Source organism: Panicum virgatum, chromosome 8K (genome assembly GCF_016808335.1).
Source record: "Panicum virgatum strain AP13 chromosome 8K, P.virgatum_v5, whole genome shotgun sequence".
NCBI classification, from domain to species: domain Eukaryota; kingdom Viridiplantae; phylum Streptophyta; class Magnoliopsida; order Poales; family Poaceae; genus Panicum; species Panicum virgatum.
The window spans coordinates 35,136,891-35,154,006 of record NC_053143.1 but is presented as its reverse complement, the minus strand read 5'-3'; the positions used below and the strand labels follow the sequence as shown (position 1 = coordinate 35,154,006).

The 17,116-nt window shown below is 41.7% G+C and overlaps 1 long non-coding RNA gene and 1 other non-coding gene across 3 annotated transcripts; one reads left to right on the top strand and one right to left on the bottom strand.

The window, feature by feature from the left end:
* On the bottom strand, nt 1-107 carry LOC120646559. The gene has a single exon (XR_005664463.1). It is a non-coding gene; the product is annotated as a small nucleolar RNA R71 (small nucleolar RNA).
* A 9,377-nt stretch (nt 108-9,484) lies between these two features.
* Nucleotides 9,485-11,790, top strand: LOC120646277. 2 transcript variants are annotated; one of them, XR_005664354.1, is made up of 4 exons: nt 9,485-9,643; nt 10,013-10,097; nt 10,378-10,498; nt 11,275-11,790. It is a non-coding gene; the product is annotated as an uncharacterized LOC120646277 (long non-coding RNA). The 2 variants fall into 2 exon arrangements; XR_005664353.1 differs by having other exon boundaries at nt 10,013-10,498.
* The last annotated feature ends 5,326 nt before the right edge of the window (nt 11,791-17,116 follow it).

Here is a 17,116-nt window from a genome sequence, read left to right as displayed (position 1 = left end):
GTTCTTCGTGGTCGGATTTCGAACTTCCAGCAGGCATCAAATGAGTCAATTCCGGAAGCTTGGGAGAGGCTTCAGGAGTATATTCTGGCGTGCCCGCACCATGGAATGGATAATTGGCTCATTCTACAGAACTTCTACGATGGGTTGACACAGTCGTCCCATGATCATGTGGATGCCACTGTGGGTGGAGCTTTCTTCTCGCTGACCATTGAAAGAGCTACATCATTGATCGAGAAGATGGTTTCCAACCAAGGTTGGAGCGATGATCGCCTCCAACCACGCCAGCGAGGTATGCACTCCGTCAAGGAGGCCGACATGCTCGCTATGAAGATTGATCTCCTCCTCAAGAAATTTGAGGATTATTCCCAAGATAAGGCTCAGATGCAAACACTTCAAGCCTTGGAAACTCGCATGACGTGCGAGGTCTGCAGGAATGTCAGACATTCGGGCGACAATTGCCCAGAAACCCAAGAAGAATCTCTATTCCTCAATGGCAGCAATGGGTTTTGTCCACAAGGAGGTTAGGGGTGGAATCAACCACGCCCATATTACCAAGGAGGTAATGGGAATTCGAATTCTTTCGGTCCTAACCAGGCTACCTTGAGTGATCTTGTCTACGGCCAAGCGAAGATCAATGAGTCCCTTCAGAAGAAGTTGGCCGCTACAGACAAATCTATGGAGACCATCCATGCCAAGATGTACGGATTCTCCACTGCTATGAAGAACCAGCTGAGTTTCAATAAGGTGCTAGAAACTCAATTGGCTCAACTAGCTACTGCTACACCTGCTGCTGAACTAGGGAAGATTCCGGGGCAACCCGAATCAACTCTAGAAAGCGTGAATATCATCAATGCTATGTGGAAAGAGCCCCTTAGCAGGACATCCCTCAGCTATGCAGAGAAGCTCACACGCCCAAGAAGAGGTGCGTGGGGCGAGTTGGCAGCCACAATAAGAGAAGATCCCGGAACCCCAGTGATCAGCTGCTCAATCTTTGATTATAAATTTGATCACGTCCTTTGTGACCTTGGAGCCAGCGTTAACATCATGCCCAAGGTGACTTTCGAGAAGCTAGGCTATCCATCAATTTCCCCTACCACTATGTGTGTTCAGCTGGCAGATTCCATGATAAGATATCCAGAAGGAGTTGTGGAAATGTTAATGGTAAAAGTCAAGAATACCTACATATTGGTGGACTTCGTAGTCCTTGATATGGAAGGAGATCTTAGAATTCCTCTCATACTTAGGCGACCATTCCTCAAGGATGCAAATGCTAGAATTGATGTGGGGAGAGGAAGAATCAGCTTCTGTATCAGGGGAAGGACCATGAAATTTAAATTCCAAAACAAGAAAGAGGTATTCCTGATTCATGAGGATAGTGAGAAACAAGGGCTATGGGTAGAGCCCGGTTGGGATGATCAAGACTATCACCCCTCTTCCAAGCCAGCTTGGGAGGATTGGGAAATTCATACTCCACCAACCGAGCCAGAGGAAGATGATTAGAAGATCTCTGATTTCATCACCAATACAGTATGGGAAAATCTAGAAATCATCTATCCAACATCCGAGGATCCTGTTCCTGCACCGCCTACGCCATCAAAGAAGACCAAGAAGGTGTGGCGCAAGAAGAACAAGACGTCATCAACCACTACTACTTCTCTAGGTACGGACAGAACGACCTCAACCTGATTAGGTATGGAGAAAGATCCTACTTTTTGACCCTAAACTAAGAGCTAGCTTGGGGGAGGTTCCCTCCCCTAAGTCAACTGTATCCCTTTATTTGCTTTCAATAAAAATTAATAAAAACTTCCAAAAACAAAATAAAAATTTATTGCTTTATTTCCCTTTTCCATGATGCGCGGTAAGAATGTTTTAACTCCCTTTTGATAAGTTGAAAGGATGAGTTTTTCTTTGCTCTATCATGTCTATTGTGCCTAGTTTGAAAATAAGAGTACTCTTGAGTTTATATTCGTTGGTTATACAAATATGTTGCCAATAAACCTGAAAGTTCCGTGGGTTGCATATGCTTGATCCGAGTCTAAGTTGTTGTGAGTTTAGATATGGTAAATAAGGTTATGCAAGCTTGTTCTAGTGATGCTTGAAGTCTGGAGTTGTTTTCGAAAAAAAAAATTAAAAGGCAAGTTTCCCAGCGATATGCAATGTCCTACCAGAGCCATATGTCATATTCCATGAAAAACCCTTATATATATGCTACTCGATATTCTATTGAGTTTTGTCAAATTGGGTGACCCTAGTAAGATGCTGTTCATGCTTTCTCGATCATAAGCACGTACACGTCCCATGCATTTGTTATATTCCTACAATGGGAATTAGCACCACCATGCACTTCACATCTATAAATGCTCCATGTCTTGGTGATCTCTCTCGTAGAACATTCTTGAAATAAAATAAAGTCAGATTATGGTTGCCCTAAAAAGAAGAGAAAAGATGGCATGCCAAAGAAGCATGACCCAAAAAAAAAGGAGAGAAAAAGGGGGTAACCATGTCTCAAAAAAAAAGAAAAAGAAAAAGAGAGAGAGACAGGGATGATTCGAGAGAGAAAAGCCATTACCTCAAGGAGTAAGCCATATTCATCCATCTATCCATCCATTCATACACTTGCACCTTTTGATCGAGATTGCATGACTTGTTTCTCCATGGATCCTCTCTTTGACTTTACAATAAATAGAATACAAGTGTGCCCTGTTCTTATCCTACCTTGAGCTCCACAAAGGCTTGTAGTAGTAGGGAAGATCAAAGGCATACGCTGCCTTGGTAAGGAAACACAAGATGAGTGCCTCGAGATAGTTATCCTGTAGCTTTGCCATGCTTTCAAAAATCTTTCAAAAAAGTGTCTCGAGGATCTATGAACAAGTAAGTACTGCTTTATGCACCATTCTAACTCTCAACAACCCAAGACAAGGAGACAGCTAAAAAGCCCCATGAGGGAGTAAGGTAATTGAGCAAAGGTACGCTAACCAACTTATTTAAGCTTATAGATGAATCTCTTTGCTTCAGACTATGACATGACAGGTAAGGTACGAGTCAAAGTGATTTTCTGATCAACAACATGATTTGTCCTACTTTGCTCGGGACGAGCAAAGGACAGCTTGGGGGATATTATTGATGCTCACTAACAACCATTTCCAGGCGTCAACTTGATCAGAAAATCATGAGAGTTTGCATTTCTTACACGCATCCTTATCCAATAAAGTTCCTAAATCACATTTTACCTTTTACAATATGCAAGTTGTGTTTTCAAGCTAATATGTAGGTTACAAGCACACTTTGGCCCGACACAAATTCATAGAAAATATTAGAATACCGATTCAGACTCAAATGGACCAAGTGAAGCCCAAGAACTGAAGCAAACCCAGCTGGGCAGGCCGTGCATCAACTTTAGGACAAGGGGAGACCAAGACAAGCCCACTCCAAGAAGTTGGGGGCGGTTGGTGGCCCGGGCAGGCCGACCGACCTACCTGGTCGGCAGGCCAGGCCCGTGGGCCCCACCGCCTCAACCAAGGCACGTGGCGCTTCCCTGTTGGCTCACAACATCGGTTTGGGGTGCTGCGGCTGGTGGCTCCCTGCTATAAACAGAAGGGGGTTTAGAGAATAGAACACACACACACCACACACCTCTTCCTCTCTTGCATTCCTTGCATAGTCTTTAGGCTTAGTGGAGTTTAGGAGAAGTCTAGGAGTCATCGAGTCGCCGGTGTTGCTCGAGAGTCTGGTATGGGTTCATCTCTAGCTCTCTCTTGTAATATTTGGTTGTTTGTAATAGAATTACACTATGGTTACCGATATCTTCTTGAAGTATATTCTGAGTTATCGAGTAAATGCTTCTTGTCATAGTTGCGTTATCATTCTATGCTTGCATTGTATGATCGCCCTGTGCTGGAGATGGTTAGTCTTTTGTTCTTAGAACTCTATCAACTGCTCTAGTATTCGTATGATTGTTCTAGTGTGATGTCTGTCCATCCGGAGGGTGGGGGCTCCACGCCGGACACTAGAGTATCCCTTACTAGTGTAGACATGGTGTCTAGATTAGCTAAGAGTTGCTGGATGTCAACTATACCCACGGTTTGTAGAGGTAGCCGGCAGGTGGTGATAGCCCTATCCGTGCCTTTTAGTAATTCTCAACGTTCGGTATGGGGGTAGGAGGTACATAAAGTCGCCGGGGTGTACGGTCTCCTCCCATTACTTCGATAGCGATCTCCCTGTTGTGTAGTTTAATCTCTGACGAGCTAACTAATGAGAAAGTGTAGATATAGCTAGCCTAGCACAGCTGACTCGAGCTCTGACTTTTACCTTGCTCCCGGCCTAAAGTAACCTTTATTCTTTTATCCAAGAGAGTAGTTTGTGTGTGTGTCACACTTCCTCCTACCATGTTATTATCTTACCCCTGTTTATGCATGAGAATATCCAATCTAGATAGAGTTCACCAACTAATCTATATATTCTCTCACTCATTGCCTTCCCTGCGGAAATATAATTGACACCCCAGTATACTCCCGGATAAAATGCTACAGCGGTATTCCGTGCGCTTGCGGATCTATTCGTGGTTCATGAAATACTACCGTCCCAAATTGGCGTCTGCGGGCGTCATCGCTAGGTGATGTTGGTAGGCGCCAACACCGATGCCTACTCAGAAAACTGGCCAACGGCTAGTAACGGCTCTCTTGAGTTGGTGGCCTATATATATGTATTCCCCCGGCCATTTGAAGCTTGCTGGAGTTCCAAGACATCACACACACTCACCCAAAAACACCTCCAAGCCATCCAAGAGCTTAGTGATCAAATATTTAGTCCTTAGCACATCTTTGAGAGAGTTTGTGCTAGGTTAGCTCCTAAGTGAGTGAGTAAGCAAGGTTGAGACCCTTGTGCTGCGGTTCTTAAGTGAACCAACCATTGTATCTTGGTGCGCCGGCCCCTTGGAGCATTGGCGGCTCGCCGGCAAGTCAACGACCCTCCGGCTTGCTGTGGAGCGGCGTTGATAACATTGTGCGGGGGACGGAGGCCCCTCCTTTGTGGGCAAGCTCCCTTAGTGGAAAGCGGGATCAAGGTGACCATGATTGTGTTCACGAAAGAGAGTTGATTACCGGGAAGCAATACTCTTCGTGAGTGCTTCAACAACGTGGATGTAGGGGCGCCTTTGTGGCAATCCGAACCACGGGATAAATCCTCGTGTCGAGAGTTTGTTTCCTCTCATCCCTCGTTTAAGCTTCCGCATTTCATATTGCAATCTTTGTACCTTTTACTTTACTAGAGTAGTATCTTGATAGGATTGGCTATAGTTTGCTAAACTCTTTTGGGACGAGGGTTTCACACTAAAAGAACCATAGTTACACATCAAGATAGCTTATTTTAGTTTGAGTTCTTTGTGCAAACTAGTTGGAGCCATAGGTTAAGGTTTTAGAGTGCCTAATTCACCTCCTACCCCTCTTAGGTTAGAGCACCCGATCACTTTCACATATGTATATATATATGAAAGGGACTCGATAGTAGTTAAATTATCATCTTAGATGCCCCTCCCTTCATGAAACAAGCTGAATAAGGTGCTAGAAATATTTCTTCAGTATCATCTAGTATAGTTAGTACTAGGAGACCATGATGTCTACGTGCTACATACTCTTTGTCTAGACGATAGGCTCCCTTCAGAAAAAAAGTATGCAGTGATGTCATTGTATCTAACGATATTAACATCATTGGAACAACTGTCCATTATTAAAAATATTTTAAAGACTAAGAGAGTGTCGTTTAGCTAAGGGTAGCATGCAGTTCTAGTCTGTACAGTGTTGTTATGGCTTTGCAAATAGGTGATGATGCTTATCCTTCAAATTGTACAAATATAATGCGAGAATAAGATCACCACTGTTTAAAGTTGAAACACGGCCAACAGAATCGACACTGCTGCCTAGCTGCATACAAAGCATCGTTTCCCCTCTTTCATCATTGATCCGTTGATTCTTGCGTGCTCCTTTCACATCGCCCAGCCTTTTTGAAAAACGTTTGTGCCTTTGTTATTATTCTCACTCACACCTATCATGGTGACATTATAAAACTAGGCTAACTAAGGGGCAGGTGATTCGGTTAATATGCATGGCTACAAGCCTATAGCATATTAAATCATTCCCTCCAATATATTCCCAATGATTATTGCTAATCTTGCATACTTAATTGGTAAATCTGGTTATCGAAAGTTGAGAAAGCCTCTAATCAAGGGATGCCACGACTAACAAAGTCTCCTCTCTCTCATTCTCTATCTCTCTCTCTCTCTCTCTCTCTCTCTCTCTACATGGCAAGCTGGCATGAAATACAATTGATTTGCTGAGATGTATCATATAGCTAGCTAGCCAGTGATTATATTAGGGGTGGTCCTGTGTGTTGTTAAGCACGCACTAGCAGTTTCTCATGTGCTTTAGAGCAGCTCTCAACATGAGTTCGGCTGCAATGATCTCACAACAGGGGAAGTATGCATGCGCCAATTAAAAAAATGGTTTGGAACCATCTCTCGAGATCGAGGTGAAAGCATGGTTTTGGTTAAGTACGAAATTGCACGCCGACCACATCTATCAGCGCACATAGATGTAGTGGTCCTCTCTTAGCAGCCAAGTTTATAATTAATTCACATCAGTTGCATATGCAAGGCTTTCGCATCGAGATGTGAAATGATGCGTTTGCCCCTACTTTCAGAGTCCAAACTTTCAGATGATATATGATTGATTAGTGCGATCCATAAGTTTACAGCATATTATTGCATTGAATGATTTTGCATGTGCATACAGTGGCGGAGGTAGGATGAGGGATAAGGGGGGCTGAATCAATGGAATTGTTAATTTGCATGAAGATTTAATGGTAATTTAAGGTTTTCGCTATAGTATTTTAAGTGTGATTAGTTGCTCTTAGGGGGGCTGGAGCCCCCCAGCCCCCCCTTTAGATCCGCCGCTGTGTGCATATATATGCAAGGCAAAGGAAGCAAAAAATGAATGGATCGTAGGAGCTTAATTATTGTGTTTGTTTGCACAATATATGTAGCTTTCCTGATTTACTATCTTAAATTGTGCCTCCGCATGCACTCCTCCAAATAAAGAAAACAATATCAAAAGTTAAAAAGCAATGTTTCTAGTGTTGCCACAGCAAGGACAGCGCATCTCCATCTATACACCCAGCATCATTTCTGGATCGTAGATAGAGCAGTCGCTGGGTCTTAGTATGGTTCTAAGGATGGTAACGTGAAATGGGCTTGTCTGGTAGTATCCATGCATGGTAAAGCGATTTGCTCAAATAGGCAAGTCATGAACCACTATATATCCTTGTGTTTGCAGTTCTCATATATCTGATAAACGGTAAAATCTCCATGATGCAAAACAAAGAAACACAATAAAGAAATCTCTATTTTTTAGAATGTTTGGCCATATTTTTCACTTTTATAGGATGAATAAGATTTTATGAATGATAAAAAAATGAAAATACCCACTCAAGAAACAACTAGTTCAATTTTTTCTTGGAAAGAAAAGGAAAATTAACTCTAATGTTTCTTAAACTTTTATAGACTGTTTGGGAACATTAAATATTCAACACCTTCTATATTCAACTATGTTTAATCCTAGATACACTACTACAAAAACGATGTGGGTCAAAAGGTAATCCGCTCCTACAAAGGGAGCAAAGCTACTGTAGCAATTTGACCTACCCCTGAAAATGTATTTCTAGGGATAGGTAATACCATCACCCACTTCCGAAAATAGTGACCATTTTCAGGGGCGGGTGATAGCTTCACCCGCCCTAAAAATAACTTTCAGCGGCGGGTAATGGCCTGACCTGCCCCTACAAATGTCTCAAGAAAAAAAAAGTTGGTAACTTTTTCATATGATATTGAATGAAGACAAATTTTATACCAAAACTATAGAGCTTGACGAGGTCTAAAATTTTATAGTTGATAACTTTTTCATTTATGGTCATTTAGTAGTCCAAAAAATTATTATAAGTTCTCTAGTTTCAAAATCTACAAGTTTTGCTTTATTTTCAAACAATCTCGGATGTAGAATAGTTCCATATCAAAGTTGTAGTGGTAAGATCTAATTTTTTCATATTTTATACATTATTCTTTTAAGATCGTTTTGGATCACAAGATCTATGACTATATAGTATCCTATACAACTCAAGTTATATTTTCAAGTTTCCAAAATCTTAACATATACACTGAAATATATTTGGTATATTTTTTCTGTACCAATAGTTCTCAATAACTATAGTGTAGAAGTTTTGCTTTTTTTTAATTTATTCTGCTATATTTAAAGATTTAAATGAAATTTTAGAATCAAATAGAAAAATATGTTTGGGGGTGGGTGATGGCGTCACCCGCCCCTACAAATCGATTTCAGAACTAATATAAAAGAATATCATATCTAATAGAGTCACAAGTGACTATGTAGTGTGGTGGTGAGGAGAGTACATGTGAGGCTTGAGGTAAGCGGTTCGAACCCTGGTGGCAGTAGAGGGGCTTGTGGTTGTGGTCGGTTGATTGGGATATTTTTTTTCTTTTGCTGTTTTTGAACTTTTCCTAATTTTTTTATTTTTAAAAAATTGATTTGCAGGGGCAGGTCACGGAGTCACTGGCCGTACAAATCGATTTGTACGGCCCTAAGCTCCTCACCCGCCCCTACACATACATTTGTAGGGATACGTTACCCGTCACTGCAAATCGATTTTTAGCTGTAAGAAGTAGGAGCCACTACGTCAGAAACAAAGAAAAGAGACACCATCAATAGTGACGCAAAAACTTCACATGTCACTAATTTAAGATTAGTGATGGGTCTATATAAAAATGTCACCAAATATATTTGTCTTACCCTTGTGCGCACATATTGGAGACGGCTCACGGCTCTACTTATGATGTGTCACTAATTACAGGGACAAACTCAATGGTGACGGGTAATTTTTAGATGCGTCACTAATAATGCAGCACAATAGTGACGTAGTATTTTCATCCGCATCACCAATGTGAACTGTTTGAATATGTAAGTAGGCATAATAGAAATTGTATGGACAACCTGGCCTGGGCTACCATGGCTTTCACTCGCCCCAAAACTGGTCCCGCCGTGGGTTCGAGCATAGCTCAACCCACGATTTCCACAGGTACTGTAGCATGCGTGCGTGTGTTGGTGTGAGTGCTGCAGTATGACGTGTTTCGAGACTACTCAGACAGCCTCGTCTGCATTGAGTCCAGTCTGTGTGGGCGCCCAAAATCTTACATGACTCTGCAGTGCTCCTGGGTGCTTTAAAAAAAAGTTTTTTTAAAAAAGTCAATACCCTAATAGGTTAAAAAAAAAGTCTCCACCCTAATCCGCTCATCCCCATGGCAGACTCCACCGTGGAAGGGGCCTCCGCCCTAATCCCCTCGGGAGGTGGCGACCGGCGACTCCGCCGCGCAGGAAGGGGCCGCCGCGGATGGCGCAACATGCGCTGCCGACGCCGACTCGTCCGCGTGCGCCACCAGGACGGATCCCCCGGGTGTGCCACAGTATCGATCTCCTCCGTGTGAGGCGTAGTCTCCTCCATGCTCGGGACGGCTCCTCCGCGCCCGCCGCCGGTTTTCGTCTCCTCCACCCGCACCTGGGATGGCTCCTCCGCGCGTGTTATGGTGAGGTGCTCCTCTTCTCTCTCTCTCTCTCTGATCTAGATCCACGCCAGTGTTCTCTCTCTCTCTCCCTCATTACTGCGCACGTCGGAGAAGAGAGAGAGGCGACCACCGCACTGTCCCAGCACCCACTGTGCCTGATTTGCCAGGCAACAATGGGTACGCGCCCTTTCCCTCCCTCCTTCGCTCCCTTAATTCGATCCGTCGATGTGTGCAGCCCTACCCTAACCAATTTTGCTTACAAGCTTAGTAATTTCGTGGAGCACAGATGTTCAACCAATTTATTTTCCAAAAATGAAATTATGGGGGAAGCCCATCCCTTCCGTGGAATTGGGCGCAACTCATTAAGTCTGTTTCTCCTTCTATTTACAGGTTGATTATTAGTTGGGTTCTGATTTTGGGATTCATGGCTCTTGTGTATTGAGGTGACAAACTATAACAATCAACGACCAAGCAGGTTTGGTAGTGTGAACTATCTCCCTGGATTGCTTTCCTTGTAATCTTGTTGCCCTGTATATGATAGATGCTGCTACTTGGAGGCGTTTTACATTTTAGTTGTCAAAATTACCTCTTCAGAAAACAGACTAGCATATTCTTTATTGTTAAACAAGGGAACCTGTTCTTCAATCCTCTTTTAGAAACCATGGAATTCTTGGCACGTTTTTGTAGATTTATAGGTGGGGCCAATTAGCTAACTGAATTGTGAGTAATGCTTAATATTTTTTTAATATGAACAGTGAATGGGATGTAACACTGAGGGACAGCTATGCCTCTTATATTGGGCACTATCCAATGTTGGCATATCTTGCTATTGCTGAAAATGAATCAATTGGAAGAAAGCATTACAATTTTATGCAGGTATGGAAGTTGTAACTGTTAGAAGACGTTTGAACTGCTAGAAGACGTTTATGTAGTCAGGCAACCACAAATGCATTGCTAGAAGACGTTTGAACTATTCTACTGACTGTCCCCATATTGGTCTTGCAAATAGAATCAATTGTTAAAGCCATATCCATAAGGGACTGTTTTCCTGATGCGGCAGTATCTTATTGATTAGAAATGGAGGCCTTATGTTTTTATGTATTGAATTTTTCCATATTATGGACATTTTCTGAACTCAGTCTCATCAATTGTGGTGGTAGATAGGCTAGGTCTACACCACCGTGTCCTTTAAGATTGAGCCTGATCTAATATATGAAGAATAGAACTGTTGTACAGAATTTGCTAATGATGAGTTTCTGTACTAAATTGCTGTCATGCCTTAACTATACTGTATCTTTGTCTAATATATTAGCAGGCTAAAAGTATTTCATTTGGTACCATGACTTACAATGTATACCATATATACTAGTATGAATCAAGGTTGGGAGAAACGTTTGGTAGCTAGAGTCAGAGTAATCAGGAGGTATATGTGTATAATAGATGCATTGAAGTTGTATTTATCCGTTTTGAATATGTACACTTGGGTGGCCAGGATTAATCACAATGCATGCTTCCCATCCTAAAAGAGAGCAAAATGTTTGGATGTAACTGTAATGTTTGGAGTAGCTCAGAAATGCTTTAGCTATTCGAGTCACCATTCATGTATTCATCATTTATGCAGTCTATTGTAACTTTCTTTGTTTTTATTTCAGATTTGTCTATGAGGAATGGCCTGTATCTTCCCCAAGCAAAATTATCTGGAGTACATGAGGCTCTGGCACCCTCAGAAGTATGTGCCATGCTGCAAAGTGGCGTCAAGGCATCAGATTCTGGGATTGCCCTACTTCCTGTAAACCAAATTAAAGTTCTCATCCTCGCATGTGTAGTTTTCTTTTCATCTTTTGCTTCCTGCTGCTTTGTTTGGTCTGTGCAGGTTCAGAACATAATACCTCTTCTTCTTCGACGACAGTAGCTTGTGCATGAAGTAGCAGTGGCTTGGGCTCACAATGCAGCGCAAAGGAGTCTGCAGCTCGAGAGGCATCGTTTCAGGAGCTGCAGGTGATTCTGTTGTGAGGTTTGCGAACAGCAGCTCAGCTTAGTTCTGAATTGTGTGGAGTGTCTCTATCATTGCTATGTAATCTAATCTTCGACTCCATATTTTATTCCTTGCCTGCTTGTTTTAGCTTTTGGGTTCGTCATGTGAAGTAGTCAGTAGTTTAATTCTTCAAGCTAGCTGCTTTTGGATGCAGAGATTAGGTATTCTTCCACTGAGCGATTATGTTTGTGCTTGTATTTCTCATGTACCAAGCTTAGACATTATTTATTGTCGGCTGAATGCATTGTTGTCTGCAAAGATGACATAGTAAAGTATATGTTATTATTGCTGATATTATATGGAAGAATTGGTAAATGGATTCTGGCATTATCAGAATACGATTTGCGGTTTGAATCGGCTAAAGTTGTTAAAGGACAGATCATGCCGATTTTGTTGCTCAACATTGTGGTCTAGAGATTTTTGTTGTGGAGGACACTGTTTTTTGATGGGTCATCGTGTCAGAAAGGCTGTGGCATTGGTGTTGTTCTCGTCTCGCTCCGGGGGTCACGCTTCGATTTTTCATTGCCTATTCCTGCTATGTCGACCAACAATCAGGCAAAACATGAAGCTGTGCTCAAAGAAATGAAATTATTAAGGGAAATAAAAGCTGATATTGTCGAAATCTTTGGGGATTCAATGCCGGTTGCCAATCAGTTGATTGGGAAATATGATTGCAACGATGACATCTTGAGAGTTTATCATGAAGAGTGTCTTGAGCTATTGAGAGAATTCAAGATGGTTTCCGTAGAGCATGTCCCAAAGATACAAAATGGAGAAGCCAGCAAGCTGGCTCAGAGTGCTTCTAGTTATCGGCCGATTTATGATATAGCTACCTTGGAGTTACCGGCCGATGATTGGACGAGAGAAATTGTTAATTATTTGAAAGATCCGTCACATAAAGTTTCCAGGCAGTTGAGATACTAGGCCACTAAATTCGTTCTGCTGGAAGTTGATTTGTATTATCAGATGATTGATGATGTATTGCTCAGATGTATTGGTATTGAAGAGTCAAAAGTTCTGATGGGAGAGATACACGAATGTGTATGTGGAGCACATCAATTGGCTTACAAGATGAAGTGGATGATCAGAAGAAATGGGTACTTCTAGCCAACAATCTTGGAAGATTATTTTGAATACTACAAAGGTTGTAAAGACTGCCAGAAGTTCGACAACATTCAAAGAGTCCCTGCGTCAGCTATGAATCCTATCATTAAGCCGTGGCCTTTCAGAGATTGGGGTATAGATCTTATTGGCCAAATATATCAATCATCTAGTAAAGGGCATAAATTTATGTTGGTGGCAACGTATTATTTCACCAGATGGGTGGAAGCTATTCCTTTGAAGGAAGTAACATCACGGAATAGGATTGACTTTGTGCAGGAACATATTGTCTATCAGTTTGGTATTCCTCAGACCATCATGGCAGATCAGGGAACTATGTTCACTTCAGGGGAGTTCGAAGAGTTTGACACCGGTATGGGGGTCAAATTATTGAATTCTTCACCTTATTATGCCCAGGCGAATGGACAAGCAGAGGTGTCGAACAAAGGGATTATCAAACTGATCAAGAGGAAAATTCCTGAATGTCCCAAGAAATGGCATCTGGTTCTTCATGAAGCATTATGGGCTTAACGCATGGCTTGTCATGGAGCCACTAAGATATCTTCGTATCAACTGGTATATGGGCATGATGCTGTTCTTCCTTGGGAGATGACAACTGGGTCCTGACGCATTTCTCTGCGAGATGAGTTGATAGCCGAAGAGTATTCAAATTTGATGAAAGATGAGTTAGAAGATTTGGCTTCTTATCGGCTAAAGGCTTTGATCAATGTAGAGGCAAACAAAGCCTGTGTAGCTAGATGGTATGATAAGAAGGTGAAGGTTAAAGAGTTTGCCTACGGGGATCTAGTCTGGAAGTTGATATTACCAATAGGAACCAAAGATCAGAAGTATGGTAAATTGTCACCTCCGTACTTGAGCTAGTGACTTAGGAATTCCATCACTTAAGAGAATATATCCTTTAATCCATAAGTCACTCTATTTGTATCATAATATATTTGATGCATTGCATTGCTTCTCCCAACAAGGCTTAGATATGATACTTCAAAAACCCTACGAATACTAGCCACTTCACCTTAGCCGTCACTTCAAAAAAGCTTGCTTAGTCCCTTCCCTAGTCATCTCGGTTGGTTTCTTCACCATTTACCTTTGCACATCAACAATAAATTCCATTTGAAACTTCTCTTTGATTGCTTGGTCTTAATTTATAGGTATTTTCCCATATCTCAAGTTTCCAATAAAACCAATCATATAATTCATATGCTTCTCTTGATTTGCTATCATACTTTTAATAAATAACCTCTCATATGTGCAAGCCATAGATAGAAACCATCATTGTCATGCATGAACACTTGTTTCTATTTTTCTTTACCCTTTGCTTGACATTCATCAAAATAACCACTTTATTTGATTCCACGTCACATGAGCCAATAACTTAAATTCTTCTACAAATAAATTCCTGCTCATGATATCTTCAAATGAATATGTTTTGTCATTTAATCATGTTGTCATTCAACTCACCAAATCCCATTAGGGGCCTAGATGCGCTTTCACAAATTGCTCTATGTTTTGAAGTTTTGATCCTCAAGGTTTGGGGGCAAAAGTACTATCAGCACCGGATGATCCGTAACTACGGAAGAAGCTGTCGATGCAAGCATGGTTTGATTACTTAGAGAGCATATCAAGCAACATAAGATTTTGGGGAGAAAACTCTTTAGCGCCAGATGATTTGATGGGCTTCGGATGAGCAAGGCATCGGTGCAATAACACAAGCAAAATGTGGCATGGTAGAAAGGAGCCAACAGCTATGTGGCTAAAAAGAGGGTACCGTACTACCGTATATTCCGATACCCACCCAGACAGAGTATCGGTTCAATCCGGTACTACAGTACTTTTTGTGGCCGTTGGAGCAACATCTCTTTGGAGTTGTTGGGTTGTTTATACCCCCTTTACTCACCCATTTGAGGTTGCTGGAGTTTAGAGGAATCTCATATATATTGAAGAATCTATTGAAGCCACCATAGTTCATAGTGATCACATCCAATATCTTTAGCACATGCTTAGTGAGTGTTAGTGCATGAAAGTGAGAGAGCAATGTGTAGCTGCCTTTTGTTCAGTTCTAGAGTGAACTACTGCTGTAATATTGGTGTGCCGGTCTCATGGAGTCTTGTTGACTTGTGGACAAGTCTTTGACCCTCCTGCTTGGGGTCGAGCAACGATGACGATCGTGTTCGGGGGATGAGGAGACCCGTCCTTCATGGGAAGCTCCATAGTGAATACGGCGTTAAGGTGACCGATGCAAGAGTGAGGATTGCCTTTGTGGCAAGGTCTTCACCTACTGGACAATAGGCTTATTAGTGGTGAGGCTAGGCTCTTGATCGGAAGAGACTTGATGACCGAGAGCACATTCTTGGCGAAGATCCAATGCAGGGCCGGGCCGGTATAAACCACGGCCCTATATGAAATTTTAATGTAGGGCCTACTAGACTAGCAAAATAGAAGACATGACTTCGATCATGAAATACAAGATGTTAAAAGATGAAGATAGCATAATTAACAATTAAACAACTAAACTCGCTAGATGGGGGAATAAAAATTTGTTAAATTAAAATTACCGCTGGTTGGTGCATGACATCACTCGCTCCTTGATTGAATACTCGATGCCTTGCTCGTGCCCCTCTTGCTAGATGAGCTAGCTGGAGTCCTCAGCTCCTCATGAAGCGCCTAGCCACCTAGGTCTAGCCAGAAGAATGGTGGCACGGGCAAACAGGAACGCTGGAACAATAACAGGAGATGAATAGAATCAATCGATGGTCAAAATTCCGTGCGGTGGCATCTGGTATGGTGGTTTTGATTGGGAGTTTGGTTTTGACTCAACGGTGGCCTGTCGTTCGGGCATAGCCTATCGCGCGCGCATTAACGTTGGTGCGGCAGATCAAGGCATGCAGCAAAGAGCTTGCCATTTGGGGTTTGTGCCAGGAGGTCAGCTGCTGACTGTAGCATATGAGACTAGGCTGTACAGTATGGCATAGCAAAAAAGAGAGGGACCCCTGGAAATTGGGGGCTCTATGCCATTGCACAGCCTGCCCACCACCCATCCGTTGTAGTCCTGCTTCACCGTGGACTGGGGGTGGCTTTAGCCGACTGATTCGACAGAAAAAAAAATCGATGTGTTGCGTTTGCATTAATTTCCTTCACCCAAACCTTTATATATATTTCTGCAACTCTTTCTTGCAACTTATGAGCATTTACTTTTTTAGAGTAGTAACTTGCTAGGATTGGTTATATGTTGCAAAACTCTTGTTGGGTGGTTAAATACACTAGAAGAACCGTGCACATCTAGATAGTATATTCTAGTTTATTTTGTATGCAAACTAGCTAGATGGAGATCATAGGTTAAGTTTTTAAGTTACCTAATTTACCCCTCTCACTCTTATGCTACGAGCATCCATTTCTTTGAACATGTCAACTTTGAAAAGTGTGACTGGGATTAGCATTAGAAACTCGACTACATGGAGTATATTGAACTAAGTGCTGCCTTTAGGACTTGCTGAAAATATTCTTGTCCATTTAAAGAGAACTACGAGACAAGACAGAACAAGCTTAAATTGAGCGTAATATTCATTCCATTTATTTCCTACAAAGCATGAGGATCAAGTGAGTTCTGTTTTTTCATCCATAACGAGACAAGACAGCTTGCCGTCTTTCCATCAAGTCAATGCCGGAATAATAACTCATATACAACTTTACACCGTGTTTATTATCACTTTCCAGCTTATAATTTTTGGCTCTGGAGGACAGTTTGATTATAATAATTGATTGTGAATTTTTATAATTTAGGGCATATTAATTTCGGCTTACATATTATAAGCTAGATTATAATATATTTCCCGTTCGGAATAACCATCACCATTTTATAGTGTTCTCGCCATCTGGCCCAATTTGATCGATTAATTCAAAATATATATGCTCCAATACAACAGTTTTGAAATATTATTAACAAAAATATCATAATTATATATTTGAATTATTTAGATGGAATTCAGACACCATAAAATGCAACATTACATAAACATTACTGTCTTGGTAGTGTCCCCTTTCGACGACTATGGCCTGGGAATGAGAGAAAGAAGTAAGCTCACGTCTCACTTTTATCTGAGCATTGTACATTGAACCTATCAATTAAATCTATCTCGATCAGCATGCATGGCCGCATGGTCAAGGTTTTCACCATGGGTCGGACAGGCTAATTCTAAGAGGATAAAGGGGCAGAATGGCTAGATTTCTAGTTGACTCAAAACATCCACTTTACTTTAAGATATAAGCATGCTGATTTCATCATCACATACCATAACACTTTACACAGAACCCACTGAGTAAGAATATTTCTCCAAAGGTAG